This window comes from Canis lupus, chromosome 1 (assembly GCF_011100685.1).
Source record: "Canis lupus familiaris isolate Mischka breed German Shepherd chromosome 1, alternate assembly UU_Cfam_GSD_1.0, whole genome shotgun sequence".
Classification (NCBI taxonomy): domain Eukaryota; kingdom Metazoa; phylum Chordata; class Mammalia; order Carnivora; family Canidae; genus Canis; species Canis lupus.
Window position 1 is genome coordinate 83,385,805 of NC_049222.1, and position 18,693 is coordinate 83,404,497.

The following is an 18,693-nucleotide window of genomic DNA, read 5'->3' on the forward strand; positions in this document are numbered from 1 at the left end:
CTTCTCATTTTCTCACACAGGCTGTTCAAAATACTTATACTCAAGGATTGAGATTTAAAATTAATAATTTTTTCTGATTCAAAAAGGACTTCCTCAGATGAAATTGGCATTTTCTTTTACTGTGAGCGGATGGAAAAGAAGAATCCAACAACTACTAGTTTAGTGCTGTGCCCTTGGTTCATTGTCAGGCACCATGAAACTTATCCATGATTGCTTTCCATCATTAGTACAAATATCAATATAGTAGATAAGCAAACAATGTCTTGACATTATTATAAAAGTAGTTTTTCTCCTGTGGACCCCCTGAAAGAGTATCAGGGACCTCTAGGAGTCCACAAATCACACTGTGAAAACCATGGCCTTACCAGATGCTCTTGTGTGTCTCCTTTCCTAGAGGAGCTTGTACTTCTCTGCTAGTGTGTAAGCTTCTTTAATTTCTCTTCCTCTGGGGCTTGACATAAATTATCAATAAATGTTTGTTGGAAGAAATTCACCAGAGTGAAGGCAAAAGACAGGGTGCTCATCTGTACCTGAAGAAATTGGGCAAAGTTTGAAGATAACATTAAAGTAGGTTTTAGGGGGGTTCCCTGGGTGGTTCAGCAGCTTAGCACCTGCCTTCAGCCCAGGGCATGATCCTGGAGTCCCAGGACTGAGTCTCAGGATCGAGTCCCACATTGGGATCCCTGAATGGAGCCTGCTTCTCCCTCTGTCTGTGTCTCTGCCTCTCTCTCTGTGTGTCCCTCATGAATAAATAAATAATAATAAAATCTTTAAAAAAATAAAAAATAAAGTAGGTTTCAAAGGGTGAAAAGGATTCTGACATGCGGATCTTGCAGAGAATAGCACTGTGTGTAGAAAGAACACAATACATATGTGAGAATTTTGCCATGTTGAGTTGATTTGACAGATGAAGACAGACATTGATCATGATGTTAGAAATGTGGACCTGGTATTCAACACACATTTGAGTTAGAAGAGAACTGAGAATCATCAAAATATTGGTATTAGTAAGAACCACAACAATGGATGTGATTTCATAGGAAAAGTCTATAGAGTGAAGGACAATGGAAGATGGGGGAGGATGGAGAGGGTGATGCAATCTTTCACAAATCTGCTTTAAACGTGGTCAGAGAAAAAAATGCCAGAAAAGGTATCTGAGAAAGAACAGCCAGAGATCAGGTTTGGGATTTAGGAAAGTAGTGTCTTGGAATTAAAGGTGGAAAGAGTTTAAGGAATAAAAGAGTGTCTCAAATTTTTTTCTAGATAGGTCCCCTGAGGCAAAGGAAACAAACCAAAAAAAAAAAAAAATGATTGGGACTACATCAAAATAAAAAGCTGCACAGCAAAGGAAACAAAGCTGAAAGGCAATCTATAGAATGGGAGAAGGTATTTATAAGTGACATATGCAATAAAGGGATGTATGCAAGATAAAAAAAAAGAACTTATACAACTTAACACTCCAAAAAACCCCAAGTAATTCAATTAAAAATGCATAGAAGACATGAACAGCCATTTCTCCAGAGAACACATATAGATGGCCAATGGACACACAAAAAGACACTCAACATCATTCAATCATCAGGGAAATTCAAATCAAGACTATAGTGCAATATCACCTCACATTCATTGGAATGGCTAAAATCAACAACACAAGAAGCAACAAATGTTGGCAAGGAGGTGGAGAAAAAGGAATACTCATGCACTGTTGGTGGGAAAACAAACTGATGCAGCCACTCTGGAAAACAGTATGGAGGTTCCTCAGAAAGTTAAAAATAGAACTACCCTAGATTGAGCAATCTCACTACTAGGTATTTATCCAAAGAATACAAAAACCCTAATTTAAAGGTATACATGCACCTCTATATTTATAGCAGCATTATTTAGAATAGCCAGAATAAAGAAACAGCTCATGTCCATCAATTAAAGAATGAATGAAGATATGAGGTGTGTGTGTGTGTGTGTGTGTGTGTGTGTATAGACACAAAGAAGACGTGAGATGTGTATATATATATATTATATACACATATATGACTAATATTCCATTATATATTTCATATATATAATATATACATATATATACATATCTGAATAATATCTCATTATATTGGAATTTTCCATTATATGGAATATTATTCAGCCATAAAAAGAATAAAATCTTGCCAATTTGCAATGACATGGATGGAGCTAGAAAGTATTATGCCAATGAAATAAGTTGGTAAGAGGAAAACAGACACCATATGATTTCACTCATGTGGAATTTAAGAAACAAAACAAATAAGCCAAGGTTAAAAAGAGAGAGAGAGACAAACCACAAAACAGACCATAACTGTAGAGAATAAACTTAGGTTACCAGAGGGGAGGTAGGTTGGGGAGGGGTGGGTGAAATAGGTGATGGGGATTAAGGAGTACACTTATGATGAGCACCAGTGATATTTGGAAATATTAAATCCCTATATTATATACCTGAAACTAATATTACGCTGTATGTTAACTAACTGGAAATAAAATAAAAACTTAAAAATAAGATTTAAATAAAATAAATAAAAAGAACCTGAGGGAAATTAGTATTAAAAGCTGTCGATGAGAGTAGGTAATGATGAAATGTTTGGTGGCCTTTGCTTGGATGGTTTCATGTAAATGGGTAAGGATAGAACATACAGAGAAGGATCTCTAGAAAAAGAGATGGTAAAATTAAAGAAAGGAGGAGATTCTAGGCTAGGCTCCAAAGCACAGTGAAAGAAATTAGATTTCTGTTGGAGAAATGATATCTTTTCTCTGAGACTGGAGATAGACATGGGAACAGATCATTAAGTTTGCATGTGTAAAGAAAGTTGAAAAATTTCACCCCTAGTATCCCCTATTCTCTCTATGAAATACAAAGAAAGTTTTCTTTTGAGAGTGAAAGTGATACGGGCATAGAAAGTATTCTAGCCAGTTTACCTAGCACACTGATCCCAGGGCAATAGCATCTTTTCTAACATTTGGCTGGGAGTGGTGGCAGCACAATTCCAAGGAAGTGGGATGGAGGGGGAAGGGAAGGGAGACAGGAATGGAGTACGAACAAGTATGAGAAGGTATATTACTGAGATGGTTGTTGCTTGGTACCAAGTGCAACTGATTAAGTGACACCAGAGGTCCATCTTCGGAAATATGAAATGTGAAATATTGTGAAATATTGCAGGACAGTCCAGGGAAGGAACGAGAATAAAGAGATAAGAATTTTTTCAGTAGCTCCTATCTCCATTGGTCAGAGTTTTGCTCCAGAGAGTGTTAACCCCCACTGCACTACGTTCATGAATATCTGGATGCCTAGCAGGTCTCCAGAGAAGCCCTGGGGCAGGACATGAGTTACTGTGCCCGTGTGAAGATGGCATACCTGCATTACTCTCTAAGTCCATACAAAGCAGATCTTTGCGTGGTGTCTGGGGCAAAACTAACAGTTCATGGCCCACAAGAAAGGTAAGGCCAAGAAGTTCTGGCATTAGGTGTAAAAGGTGTCTGAAACAGCAAGTTAACATCATGCTAAGACTTTAAAAGTCTATAGCTCCTCAAGAACAAGAATTTTTAGTAGCACTGAAGGCACATTGGATGCCAACACTTATACAGGCAATAATTTTGCCAGGTTACATTATTTTCTCCAACAATGTTCAATGACCCCAATATAAGAGGAATATAATTACGTTGTAAAGTTTAGACTGAAGATTTCTGGGATAAGATTAGAAGGTAAAAAGAGGTGAGGTTGTGGGTGAGTAATGGATTGAAGTGACCAATCATAAATTTGGACATGGTGAAGATAGGCCAAAAAGGTTAGAGAAGGGGACTGGAATTCCTAACATATTTGGAATCTAGTGTAAGTGGGAATGAAAGAATACACATGGAAAGATATGAAATTGAGATCATAGAATAGCATATTGGAATTTGCTGCTTTGGAAGGGAGATATTTTGGAAAAATGAAGAACCATTCATTTTGATTCCACTCAAGAGTCATGGGAATTAATTCATCAAGTAGAATTAGAATGAAAATTCCATTTGACTTCATGTCAAGGATGTTGGATGTATCAACCCCATGGTAGCCTCTCAGGATAATAAGAGAAGAAGAAATGAAATGAAGAAACGATGCAATATGCCAAAGCTATCAGTGAATATAGGAAAGTGATTTTGGTAGACCCAGTGACAAGAAAGAATTGGAGGTAGCATTCATCCATTCTATGGTCTAGCAGTACTGAGTATCAATAGCTTGTGGGGCACTGACCTAGGTTCTAAGATCACAAAGATGAGCAAAATAGTCCCACAGTCTAACAAGGAAAACCAATGTGATAACACAACAAGTTATGTGTTTTAATGAAGTCATATACACCATACTCAGGAAGTCATAGTGGTTGATACAGAAATTAAATTTTGAAAACTCATTTAGAGTTTACAAGCAAAAAGAGAAGGAAAGGAATTCAAAGTAGAGGGAAGAACATAGTCACAGCTACTCACTGAGAGATTCAGCGGAAAGAGACTAAGAGCCATAAATGAACTTGATCATTCTGAGGACTTCAAAAATACATTTAGTATGTGTTGTGTCTTGTGTAGAGATTCTTCCAAGTTTTTCATTTTAATTGCAATGTACAGATTTATATGTGAATGTGTTATCTAATCAAAAATAATTCACACCTTCAGTTTGTTTATTTTCTCAGCAGTCACATTTTTAGCTCCCAGGAGATTACGGAAGATTTTTACTGGAGCAAGTCATTACAAGATCATCCATCTTGCCTCCAACCTGGGGGTATGATAGGAGATCACAGGTCTCGGCAAGACAAAGACTGAGCACTCTGGTCCAGGATCAATAAATTATAAATGCCCAGTCTAGAGTACTGAAGACTAGCAGAGGAAAGTCATAAATGAAAATCAAGAGTATTTTCTTTAGAATTGTCTACTTACTTGAAAGGATATATTCTGGTTGCTTCCTCTTTCTTTTACCGCTTTGGAAGGAAGATTAACTCATTTTATTTTTATGGCACTGGTTGCACTTCCAATTTTTAGAGAAGCAACAAAAAATGGAAATAGCCTCATAAACTATCACTGGCCCTTTAAAATCATCCTGTGGATAAATGATCAAATGATAAGGGCTTTGAAGTCTTTTCTTCTGCCTACAAACAGTCATTAGCTGATGTGCTACCCAACATCACTCTCCTACATTCAGTTCTAGAGAAAACAGTAGGGTGCCTGGGTGGCTCAGTGGTTGAGCATCTGCCTTGGGCTCAGGTCATGATCCCGGGGTCCTGGGATTGAGTCCCACATCGGGTTCCACACAAGGAGCCTGCTTCTCCCTCTGCCTATGTCTCTGCTTCTCTCTGTGTGTCTCTCATTAATAAATAAATAAAATCTAAAAAAAAAGAAAAGAAAAGAAAAAAGAAAACAGTGGAACATAGGACAGATGAGAGAGTACAACTGGGTTATAGTATTGAGCTAGATACCAGCCCAAGCTAGGTTCTGCATATGTGACTATGCTAGGTACTGGCTATAAGCAAATTTTTGTCTTCCCTGATATTTGGTTTCCTATTCTGTAAAATTAGGCCTGTGCATAGTTCTGGTGGGGTAGATCTGGAATCCCCAAGGTCAAAGAACTCAATCAGCAGGGACACCCTTACAGAGCTTTGACACTCTTAGAGCATCCCCTGGAGCTATACCCAATCCTGCAAGGACCTTTCCAGCTTGCTCCCTGACTGTGGTTTGCCTGGTCTTGGATCTTCCACTTAGCTGCCATATCACCTGCCTGCATGTCCCTCCATCTCCTTCCCCCAGGAGGCTCCATGGATTTCATTATATCCTCAAAGGCACCTGGGAACCAGAAAACTAGCCCTCACCATCAAAACAACAGGTTTCCAACCTAGAAGCATGGGACTAGGCAGAGAAAAAATAAGTCTAGTTAGTCAGATTATTTAGTCAGATAGTTCTTTTAAAGGACCTTGAGGATACTTGAGGTCCAGTTAAAAACCAAGAATTCTCAACTATGAGAAGTTAGGAATCTTGTCCATTGCATTTCACTATGTACAAAAGCAGTTGTACTATTCTCAACAATGTTGAAGAGTTATTTTGTTACTAAATCATAATCTGTCTTCCAGGAAATATATCTTAATTCAAGCAAAAACTTGTAAACAATTTTCTATAAGCTAGGAGAAAATTGAAAGGAGATTCATTCGTTGGATCCCAGGAAACACCTGGCATCATGCATTGGACCTCGTATCATTGGTCAAGTGAATCCAAATAAGGAGACTACTTTTAGGATGTGATCGTTAACATGCTTTTTCAGGGATGCAATCTCTCATCCTAGGAAGGTAGAGGATAAGTAAATGATTCAAGGAAGGCTCTCCAAGGACATATGTTCTAATGATTTCTCAGGAATATTTCACTTCAGACAAGCCACTGACATTTACACCTCTGTTTTCTCACCTATGAAACAAGAAGTTTGTACCAGATGAGTGCTTCTCAAAGTATGGCCATGAACGCCCTATACAGAATCATCTAGAATTACTATTTAAATTGCTATCTCAAAAACATTGCATTAAAGGAGAAAAGTTAAACACAAAAGGCTGCATGAAGCATAATCGCATTTTTATGGAATTCCAGAAAAGGCAATATTGCAGGAAAGAAAGCATTTGGGGGAGTGGGGGTCGGCAGGTACAGGTAAGGGCAGGAAAAGGAGATGGATTGCAAAGGGGTACAGAGAAACTTGGTAGGTTAACAACAGTTGTATGCTGTGATTGTAGTAGAGGTTATGTGTCTGTGTACAATTACCAAAATTCATCACACTGCACACCTCAAGGGAGCGATTTTACTCTATGGAAGTTATAACTCATCCCCAAAATTTCAAATTCCTGGGCCTTATCAGAATCTGAATTTTTAATAAGCTCCTTCAGTGAATGTTTTATTCACTAAAATTTGGGAGCTACTGAGTTTAATAATTTATTCATCCCTTACAAATTTAGGATTCCATAAAATTCCAATCTGGGTGACTGTGGCAAAGTGTTCCTTAATGTCAAAGATACATGGCAAAGGATAATTTTAGCTGTTAATGTAGACTATGAAAAATATGAACGACTAAGAACTGTAGAAGTAAAAAAGATTTTTTTTGGAGGACACCTGGGTGGTGCAGTTGGTTATGTGGCTGCCTTCAGCACAGGGCTCAGGTCATGATCCCAAGATCCTGGGATGGAGCCCCACTCAGCAGGGAGTCTGCTTCTCCTTCTGCCCCTCCCCCCCCCACCCTCATGCTTTCTTTCTTTCTCTCTCTCAAATAAATAAATAAAATCTTTAAACAGAAAATTTTTTTGAGCTTAGCAAAAACCTCTATCAGGAGGACAGATTTAGAAGAAGACCTAGAGGAAGGATTTCTCGTGTGGGTTAAGCGGTCATAACACCTGGCCCAAGCCTGGGCAGAGTCCCTTTGCCTCTGGCTACATCTGCTCACTCTTGCAATTTACAAGAATGCAGGCTTTGAGAGCAAGATGAGCTAAAACAGGCACTAGTATAATTTTGTGATGCCTACCAGCATCGTTCTCATTCCTGCTAGTCTGAGTTTTAAATAATTTAAATAAACAAATGAATCCCTTTCCAAATCTCCAAGGCCTCTTTTACTGTTAGAGAAATTAATGCAATGGCCTCCTGAAGTCCTTGGAACACTGCTCACCCTCAGAAGAACTGAGCAAGGAGGGGGCTAGAGTTCTGCTCTTCTGCTACTTGTGTGGATTATGACATCATCCAAGTTCATTGATTGCATTTCTATCTACCTTTCCATGTGGGACCATGCATTATTCAGAATATATATATTTATTTATTTATTTATTTATTTATTTATTTATTTTTCTTTCTGATAATCCAAAACAAAATGTGCTCACCCTCTGGAGCAGCGCCCTGGTGTGTGAGATCACATTATTGATGGCTAACTCCTCTCCACTCCTGGGGTGGGACCACAGGCTGCCAGCTGTTGCCTGGAAACAGCCTCCGTGTGGGAGGCCATGAGAAGATCCAAAACCCAAAGAGGATTCCAACATTCAGAAGACAACAAATGAATGGGTTCCTCAACAGGCAAATAATATAGAAAGAAAGAATGCAGGAATGCTAAGATGGGAAGCTATGAGCTAGGAAGGACCAGGCACAAAGGCACAAACATATTGCAAGCCTTTATGGCCAGCAGAGTAAAGAGGAAGCATGGAGTCACTCTTCCTGCCCCCTTTGCTGCCTACCTGCTTGCTCTTGCCCTCTTTCCCTCTCCAGTCCTCTCTCCTTGCCTCCCTCCCTCTCTTCCCTGATGCAACATTTAAATGAGCACATTTTACACAGATCCAGAAGGAGGCCAGAGAAATGCAGTGAATATGAAAGACACAGCTCCTTTGGAGGACCCTATACCCTGTGAGAGCCTGACAGCTAAACAATGACAATCAGGCCTATATAGGGCTTTAATTAAACTAAGTGCCACAGGAGCCCAGAGGAGCAAATGCCTCGCTCTCTATAGGAGACCTTTCTTACCTTACACTCGTGGTCCTCATCCAGGGGATGTGGTCTCTCAGTGGACATTTGGCAATGTCTGGGGACACAAATGGTAAAGGACCAGGTGGCAGGAGTAGGAGAGCCTTCCGATAGTAATGTAGGTCTGACAGCTGGAAAAGGAGAGAGGAAAGGAGGGTGGATTGAATAGGAGGAGCCACAGACCACAGCGCGGCCCTGTAAAAGTCTTGGTCAGGTTGAGGAGAGTGCATGCTGCCCATCAGAACTGGCCTATATCAGGCCCTTGGCTAGTGCACCCACCACGCTCATTGGCTGGGGGCCACCTGGGAAGACTGTGGCCTTGGCACAAAGGTGGTGGTGGATGCAGAGGTACGGCCTGCTGTAGAAGCTGTTAGGTAACAATGCTCCTCATGGAATGTTCTCCCTTGGGGGAGCTGAGTGTATAACTCTCTACGGCCACCACGAATAGACTGTGACTCTGTTTCGGTCACTAAACAAGATTCATTATAGATCTCCATCTTCCTTCCAGAAAGCAAGGCAACTACACATTGCATTGAAGGAGGAGAACGCACAACAACTGCACATTTTCTCCCTAAAGCCTTTCTGTCCTTAAAGCTGTGGGCCTGAGCCTTTGTTAGGTGTTATCTATACAATCGTAGAAAAGAGATTTGTCTTTTTGTGTCCCGAATCAAGTGAATAAATGTTGCGATTTTTTGCCACTATGAGACCACAAATTAATGTTAATAAGAGGGGTCAGAACACACAAACACGCACACACACATACACACACACATTCTCTATAATATCTGCTACCTCCACAGGGCATTGGCTTTTGGTTTCAGAAACCACCTTTCCGTGCATGGCCTGTCACCAAATGAGCAGTTTCCACTCCAGGATTCAGGATCTTTCAGCTGTTTGAAGACTCTTCTCTTGGCAAATAATGGGAAGCAATACAGGAAATATCAGATACTTGGTGTCATGTTATTGGGAAGAATACAATGAGGCAGTGAAACTCCTTGACTAGTTTCAGTGTCTCTTGGCATCTTGATTTTTGGCAAGCCAAAAACAACATCACATGGGGAGCCATCTGCCTTCTGTGCTTGCCCCTTAAGAAGAAAACATAGTCCTCCTATTATGTTGTCGTTGATTGCCCTGGAGCCTAATGGGTTCCTGAAGAATGCTGTGAATACACTCAAAACCAAAATCTGTGGTCTCTGCAACCTGACATGCTGTCTCTGGGATTAATGCAATCTGCACTCGGTCACAAAGGTGACCCCTATTGTCACCAGCTATTTGCTACTGGACCATAAGGAGCCACTCCAGTGTTGTGGATTAAGAATCAGATGTGGAATATGCTGCAGTCCCGAGTGGAATTTCTTAAAACCCAACTGCCAAGAGTACCCCCTTTGAAATAGGAGAAGGGAGAAGGTAAAAGGAAGAAAGAGAGACTGTTTATAGGAGCTGTTTTGTTCACGTCTCATCATTTTTTTGTATGACATTTTGAGGAAAGTGAGCCTAGCATTACACCTCACAGTGAGAATGCTCTAGTTCACACCCAGTTTCAGGAAATTGGAAGAGAACAGAAGCAAGCTCATGGTATTTAGAAAATCCTATCACATTAATTCATGGAATTCTCAAAGGGAAATGACCCCATATCAGGTACTTTCCTTTGGGGAACACCACACATGGGTAGTTTATAGGAAAAGTCCTGTTTCCAGTTCTCATGTACCAGAAATAGCTAGAGAGCTAAGGAAGTGGGAAGCTTCTCATATTATTACTTTTCCAGAGGATTCAGCATATTTATTTTATCTGGAGATGATTTCAGGGAAAAGACAAGTTACCGCACTATGCCTCATCAATGTCAGAAGACCTATCATACACAAACACTCAATAATGACTTTAAAAAGTGATTATGAACTAGTTCATTTCTCAATGCAGCACACACTCTAGTAATAATCCAAATTGCCTGTGACTTATGGGTATATTTGGCAACAACCACTAGTTCCCACTGTAGTGTGAAATTAACACCACAGACTGTAGCTGTGGCATTTATTGAGCACAAGAGAGCTGATTATAGCCTCATAAATTCAAAAGCAACCTCTGCTATTACTTAATTAGAATCAGTATCTATGCATAAATTACAGTAGCAATAACTAGTACTGTTATGGTTAAAGATTTGTCAGCTTCCTTATTATACAACAACCCCTTATTTTTCCACATAAACCTATAATTTAGGGAGGTTGTAAGTTGTCTGTAAAAATGGTTCAGAGGGGAAAATTGGCACATGGTATCCTGGAGGCCACTGGTGTTTTGTTTCTAAGTAAATATTTAAAATATTAATCTTGTGCTGTTGCTTTAAAAAAAAGAAGAAGAAGAAAACCACTAGGTCCCTAATACCTCCCAAGTAATAAATTGTTCTGGCTACACATGCATGTTTTTTATAGTACAAAACTTTATTTAAAAATAAGTGTTGTCTTGGCACTTTTCCTCCTATAATTGTTTTATTTTTAACATTGTTGTAAACTTTATACACATAAGGCACTCCTAATGAACATTAGATTATGACCTTCCAAATCCATTTTTATTCTTTGCTAATGTGTATAATACTTTTATATAGTTGTAATCATGTGCACATTTTCTTTCGGGTCCAGGTTTTTAAATTTTTGGCTTAACATTTTTTCAAACACATGTGAACCATATCAATATAGTCCATACATGGCTCAGTACCCTATCAGATCAATCTTCCAGAATACTTCAGAAAGATAAAATCATCATAGTCAAGTAATATTTTTGCGTCATGCAAATATATATTCCAGCCTAAGAGGTAATTTTGAGCCATAGGAAGAGCCAATTGTGATAAATCTATCAAACTATAAAACTATTTTGGGGAAATAGTTGATTGAGAATGTGGAAGAGGTCCATGAAATAAAATGAATTCATTTTTTTACATTATCCTGTGTTTTTAAATATCGCTTGGCTAAATTAATAATTCTTCAACTGGATGTTTTCCTACTCTGTAGATGCTACCTATTTCATATACAGAGTTCGAGCCACATCATTTACAAAGTAGGAAGTTGCATATAAAGAAGCAGACAGCTTTCTTTCTACTTTTAATCACAGTCAATAATCTTTTTATTCTCCAAATGGAGATAGTCTAGCCATTAGCAGTACAATATTTTTTAAAATCACATCTAAAAATTTTTTTCTCTATACAACTTTTTTTTGAGATTTCAATTGAAGTAATCTCTATACCCAATGTGGGGCTTGAACTTACAACCCCAAGATCAAGAGTCACACACTCCACTGACTGAGCCAGCTAGGTGCCCCAGTACAATTGTTTTAAAATACATTAGGCTAATAATTTAAAATATGGGCCATACTATTGCCAATATTAATTATCATTATTGCTGTTATCATCCATCCCAACAAATGCTTTCCATGCCTTTACTTGGTTGTGTGGTGTGGGTGTGGTGTAGGTAATTTAATGTGGGGAACATAAAATAAACAAATATTTTTTTTCTCCACATTAAGAAATAATCATTACTTATTTGAGGCAAATGAAAAGGTAAACAGATACTTTGCAGCCTTTGCTTGATTGTCACCAGGCATAGATAGTACAAAACTTAAAAAAAAAAAAGTCAGGGGCAAGTTTGAGCAAAGGAATCCAACTATTAATATCACAGTTCATCTGCTTTGCTATATAGGGTGTATATCTGCTTCCAAAACTCAAAACTAGGCTGACCCACCCACACAACATACAGATGACAGCCAGCAAGAATGGGCTTCTGGATATTGTATCACAATATCCTGATGCCTGGACTCATGAATTTGGCTGCTGAAATGACAGAATTGGGTTGGCTCTGTTTAATCCCATCAAATACTTAGAAGCTGTTATGATGATGAGTGGAGGAAAATATTGCTGGACAACGGCAGTCATAATAAGTGCGTGGGTACAGAAATGCAGAGAAATTACTGTAGACAAGCTCCATTTATCCAGAGGGAGGGCAGCATGTGGAATTCTGTCTGCATGGAATAATTTCTGGGTTTCTGGTATGACCTTGCAAGTGAAAAAGAAGGAAGAGAGGTTTCTTAGTTCATATTTTATGTTAGAAGTCATCACTTAAGACATTGAAGGACAGTATAATTGCAAACAGTGCTGGAGGTGTGGGGTGGTATATTTTAAGAAATCTAGACCATCTTAGTTTTGGAGGGAAAGTTAGAAGTTTAAATCTCATCCAACTTCCCAGTCAATAAAATAATTACATATATTTCATTTGTAGTAGTGTTTGCTGTATGTATAAAGGGTGAGGGTAGTACGTTCATATAAACCTGTACCCATAAAATTTCCCCCTTTTACCTTCTCCTTTCTCCTGATCTGCTGGGATATATGTGAGGACACCAATGGCAGATCCCCAGAGAAGATAAGACAACTGAACATAATAACAGCACTGGGGTGGGACGGGGGTTGTGAAGAACAAGGGAGAAAGAAACCAAGATTGGGAAGAAATTCTTCACAGACTAGGACTTTGGAGAGACACGGGAAAGAAGACATTCTTGAAGAAGGTTTATTGTGTGGTGTGCTATGTAACCTCAAGGGACTGCCAAGAAAGATTTTCCTCCCTTAAAGTCTGGTTTCCAGTCAGATTTCTGTTCCTACTGGGGATACCAGCAAGCTAGGATGGACCATAAGGACTGCATATGGGTTTATATCTTAGAATGAATGGGTTTGGGATCTTTTGCTTTGCACATATTTTGGCAGGAAGACACATTAAAAAAGAATATGAGGGTACATGGTTTTGGAGGAAAGCATCCAGTAATGTCCTTTACTGTATGGTTGCCAGAGTTAGCAATTAAAAATATAAGATGTCCAGTTAAATTCGAATTTCAGATAAACAACAAATGATTCTTAACAAAAGTCTGTTCCAAATATTGCATGGGATATACTAAAAAATTCATTGTTTATCTGAAATTCGAATTTATCTGAACACTATATTTTCATTTGCTAAATCTAGTGATCCTACCACAGGGTGGAATCAAAGATAGGCGTATCAAAGGTAGACAAGAAGGGTGTATAATGGGCAAATTCTGTCTTCTCTGTTTCTAAAATCAGAATGTAGAGGTGCCTGGGTGGCTCTGCCTTCAGCTCAGTTCAGGTCATGATGCCAGGGTCTGGGATTGAGCCCCTTGTCAGGCTCCCCACTTAGCAGGAGTCTGCTTCTCCCTCTTCCTCTGCCCCCTCCCTCCCCACTGATACCCCCCTTTGTGCTCTCTTTCTCTTGTTCTCTCTCTCAAATAAATAAATACAATCTTTAAAAAAATAAAATAAAATGTAAGTCTAGTAATGTTTCCAGTTCTCTCTCCAGTTTGAAAAAATTAAATCTTTTAAAATAGGGAATATGAATGTTACTAAGTAGTAGGCACCTGGTAAGAAGAATAGCATGTTAATATGAAATGATGAAGGCCCGAATGCATACAATTTTTGTTTTTTTTTTCAAAAGCTGATTCAATGCAGTTTATCACCAAGAGCCATAAAAGCTCCAAATGATTTTCTAATTTATATAAGATTCTTTGTGAATTTGCCTAAGTATACATCTGCATTTATTGAATTTCCAAATCCACAATATACTAGGAGAATTGGTTTTCATGTCAACTTTCATGTCCTTTACTGAGGGACTCTTATTTTTCCTTATTTTTAATAAAGCCAATTATGTGATAAAGTCCAATAAACATTGCTGCAGAAAATGGAGAAATAGAGATATTTTGTATGCCTTCTAAGGTACGTGGATTAATGCTAACCAACCACAGCCAGAAGTATCCCTTCTGGTACCTTATTACTGAAGATATGACATAGAGAAAATGAACTATTAAAAGATATTGCCTTTGCTCCCTTGGTTCAAGAATCATATTGAATTCATATTCATTAAGTAGCCACAAAGTGCACCAGGCTGTGTTATATGGGATGTGAGTGTCTTTTAGGTGATGACACTGTCTCTAGGAGCACTTGGCCCATGATATTTCTGCATATCTAAAACATTTTTTCATAAAGCTTCAACCTTAACTAATACTACTATTTTTAAATTGATAATAATGCTTGCCATAAGTTAGGAATGATGGTTTTTCCCTCGTAACAAGGAGATATCAATTATATATGCTATTGTCAGAGATGGCAGTTTGATTTTTACTGTCAAAGGGGCCAAATACCACTACCTTTTATGAAACCCATTTCCCTTTGCTGTCAAATGTCCCCATGCCTTGAAACTCAATGTAGCAGCCAATCACTGTTTTGTGTATACTTCCTGCAGGAGTAATAATAATGATGATCATGATGGCTAATAATAATAAAAAATAATACAAGAATGAAGGTGATGAAGGTGGTGATGAATGATGATAATGCTATCAATAGCAGATACTATTTTGGTCTACTCAAGCTTACCTTCCCACCATTCTTTTGGTAATTGTACCTCCTATCCTTTGGGAACTGCTGTCTCTTTCCTATAGTTTTAGTGAATGTATTAATTACACTGTGCAGCATACTCACATGCATGCATATATTCATGTTGCAGAGATTAGCTCAGCAATGATCAAGTGACTCAAACCAGACCAACCTGAGTTTTAGGAATTTGTGGTTTTTTGAGTTTGCCTTTCAAAGACATGGCAAGACATTTTCACCAAGACTGAGAGAAAAATATGTTCTCTTTCTTCTGGAGTTGCTAAATTGAGATTATGAAGACTTAAGATTGTCTCTTTGTCCCCATTTAGTCACTCATTTGCAGTGGGGATCATAAAACAAATGGACATTTGGGAAGAAGAGATGACACTCTCAGAGTTACTGGCATCTCCAAGACCAGTTCTTTACTTCAATGTCCCATCCTAGCCCCATGACACATGAACCAATAAATTCCACTTTTTCTTAAGCTAATTTATGGATGATCTGATATAGCTATCATCTATCAAGAATTAATTCAGTGCTCTAAATCATGTGTTGATATGAAATATATATGTAACCTTGTGGATTTATATCCATATCCAAATTCTATGTTACAAGTGGCAGCACACCATTATAACCATTATTCTCAAAACACATAACACATTGGATAAAAAAAATAATTAAAAAATAATTCTTTTTTCCAGTGGCCTATTTAAAATGTACTAGTGAAAACACCTATTTGGGAATTTTTCCATCAAGTTCTCAGAGAAGATTTTAATTGGCTAGACTTGGGTCATATACTCATACCCAGAACTCTGGCCCCCTAGGTAATGAGGCCATTCCTATTATCAAGTCACATAGAATAAAAATAGGAAGGGTGATTCCCTAAAGAGATGCTGGGAACATCAAGAAAATAAGTGGATCAGTATGACAGTATTGTTTCATTTATTCTTCTTCTCATCCTTATAAAGTAAGATCTACTTTTATTTTATAGATTAAAAAAAATAAAAACAGCCTCATAAAAGTTCAGTCACTTGCTCAAATAGCTTGGATAATAAAGAAAAGTTGGATTTCAAATTCAGGCCTATCTGATTCCAAAGCTCCCTCTCTCTGTTCCACCATGATACTGTTCAGGAGGGTAATGGTAGGAGGTGCCGGGCTTCACTAATACCTGATTGCCTCTGGTGGCTGCAGCAAAGAAACTGGTGCATGGAGTGAACATTTGGGAAGAGTTTGCTCATGAGATTTGGAACCAATCATTTTCTGTCCAGAAAAGTAACTAAGGTCACTACATGGAGGAAGGACTTTAAATTGGTGCCTAATGAGGATAGGCATGAAGAACAGAGGCATAAGGAGACTAGGTCATCAGATAGACAGGCAGGTACTAATCTGGTAATTGGTGAGGTGAATGGGTAAAAAAAAAGAAGTAGGATGAATCTAGGCAGCCCCTAAGGAATTTAACTCAGGACGAAGTTATAAGCACAGTGCTTCCTAAGATGATCCTCAATGGTTTCTCCCTTTCTGAATAAATTTTCATTTATTTTCTCTTCCTAAAGTTCTCTAAGTGTTCATTTCCCAGAAAAGTCAAGAGCAATCATCCAAAAATGGTTTTACCATATTTAATCAGGGATGGAGCCCAAGACCCACAAATCAAAATGTTAGACTTGTAGTTGCTGGAGGCAGGAGAGAAACCTGGAAGGTAGTTAGGCCACCAGGGCAAAGAAGACAAGTGGGTGGAAGAGGTGGGCCAATGACTGTTTACCAAATAATAGGATAGTAGTCCCATATTTTAACAATCAGTAAAGTCATCCTGGGTGCTTGCCTGCTGACTAGAGTCTTTGACTTTACCCCTTTCCTCATGAAAGCCAGTAACCAGCAGCTACTTTTCTTTGCAACCTCCTACTTCCTGCCACCAGGGCTCTTGGGAGGCTGGTCTACCTGGGATAGAAAGAGGTTGTAATCAAAATACACGAATGTTCATCTGTGACCAAAGCAGGTTCTTAATATTTTCTAGACATGAAGGCATTTCTCTGATGTTTGTTCTCATTAATCTTGCCTTTTGCTCAGAATATCTGTCTCCATATTTCACTAGGGGCTGAAGTTGAACAAAAGGCTTACACCAGATGCTCATACTTATCTCTGGCTTGTGTACTTGAAAGGAAAACCTTCCAAAGGAAGCAGTCTCTACCAGGACAAGCTGTTGGAGGAGAAAATGAAGCCTGAAAGGTTGAAATGAAGGACAGAAGTACAGGCAGGTGCCAGGAGGAAGAGTTAGGATAAGAGATGGAAAGCAGGTACGTTGGTTACAGTTAGTTGGTACAGACAGCAGGTCATGCCTGAGTGGATTAGAAAAATCAGTAGTGTATAGAATCCGGGATTTATAAAACAGAATCAGGGATGCAGGAAAGTATCTAGAAACCATATTTTTAGGTCCTCAGTGGAAGCAAAGAGGTAGAGATATTGCACAGGTGCCATGATATTTTATGAGCTGAGCTGTGGACGATGTCGTGTATCAGCCTCCAATGCACTTAAATTTTTGATGTTCATATAGGTCTCCTCCCAAAAAAGGTGGATGAGGTCAAATTGAATTAGAGTAGATTGGATTGGAATGGATTGGACTAGACTGGATTGAATTGAATTGAGTTGACCTCCAGTGGCCGAAGAGACAGGCAGTTCCCAATAACCCAAACCAAAGAGTCAGAGAAGAAAAATCATATAACTTTCCACACTCTGAGAACAGGTTGGAAGGGGAAAAAGAAAACATTTGATTTCTTAATCACAAGATTTGGCCCCAAGCATCTTGTGTTTAATGTCTGAAAAGACTATCTGGTTTGCCAACTTCCTGTTTTGCACGACTGCCCAAATGGGTTACAGCTGTTCAGTTTAAAAGCTCCTGACTCCAAACCAACTACATATCTTGTTCTCGTGATTTGAATGCCATACGAATCTTTATGTTCCTTTTGGGGGAAGTTTCATATCTTCCCTTTCAGAGTTGACTCTTCTTCAAGAGCCAGAGTCATATAGGTCCCCAAATCTACTCTAAGACCATAAGAGCAAGTCACGGTAGAATCCTTTAAGGCTTCCACTTCCAGCACCTGCAGAGACACGTACCCCAGGATCTCAGAATATGTCTGCACAAGGACAATCCAACAATATGTTCAGGAATGAGCCGAGGTTCACCAGAAATAGAATGGAAAAGCCTTTCCAGCTTTGGTAAAGGTTATTTATGCATTTATTCTTTCACTTTTTGCTTCTTTGTCCCTATATACAGAAAGAAGTCTTTTGAGATTTCTTCACGAGTCTTATGAACTTGAGATGGCTATACATTGACCATCTACCATATGAATAATGTTAGAGCTCAGTAGGGCACGAGACATGAAATTTTATGAGTTAAACAATCAAATATAGCTAGAAAGAAAGGAAGGCTAGAGTAGGGACTTTGTAAAGTCCCACTCCAGGGACAGGAACTGAAGAGTTGCTGCTGTAGAGCTCATCTGCAGTGGAATATGGGATGATTTCTACTCCAGAAGTTATTTCAAGTTACAGCCATTCCAGTAACCTGGTGGACAGATGAAATAAAAAAGCAAAGAAAACACATATATATAGGAAAGCCAGTACTAACAGAACCAATTGGGTGGCATCATCATCCAGGTGTGGGTATGGATACAGAACACTTGCCACTTTTTTGAAGGGAAAATGTCATAAGCAAGGAAGTCCAACTACCCCTGCAACCACTGTTTTGGATTTGGTGTAGGTTCTAATTAGAACTAGCA

The 18,693-nt window shown here is 38.8% G+C and overlaps 1 long non-coding RNA gene across 6 annotated transcripts in view; it reads right to left on the reverse strand.

Moving 5' to 3' along the window:
• LOC102151731 overlaps window positions 1-8,881 on the reverse strand; it is an 86,557-nt gene extending 77,676 nt beyond the window's left edge. For all 6 annotated transcript variants that reach the window (XR_005354146.1, XR_005354148.1, XR_005354144.1 and 3 more), the window contains exons 1-3: window positions 8,794-8,881; window positions 8,515-8,645; window positions 366-530 (exon numbers count right to left, since the gene is read on the reverse strand). This is a non-coding gene — a long non-coding RNA (uncharacterized LOC102151731). The remainder of the gene's footprint in view (window positions 1-365; window positions 531-8,514; window positions 8,646-8,793) is intronic.
• Window positions 8,882-18,693: the final 9,812 nt, after the last annotated feature.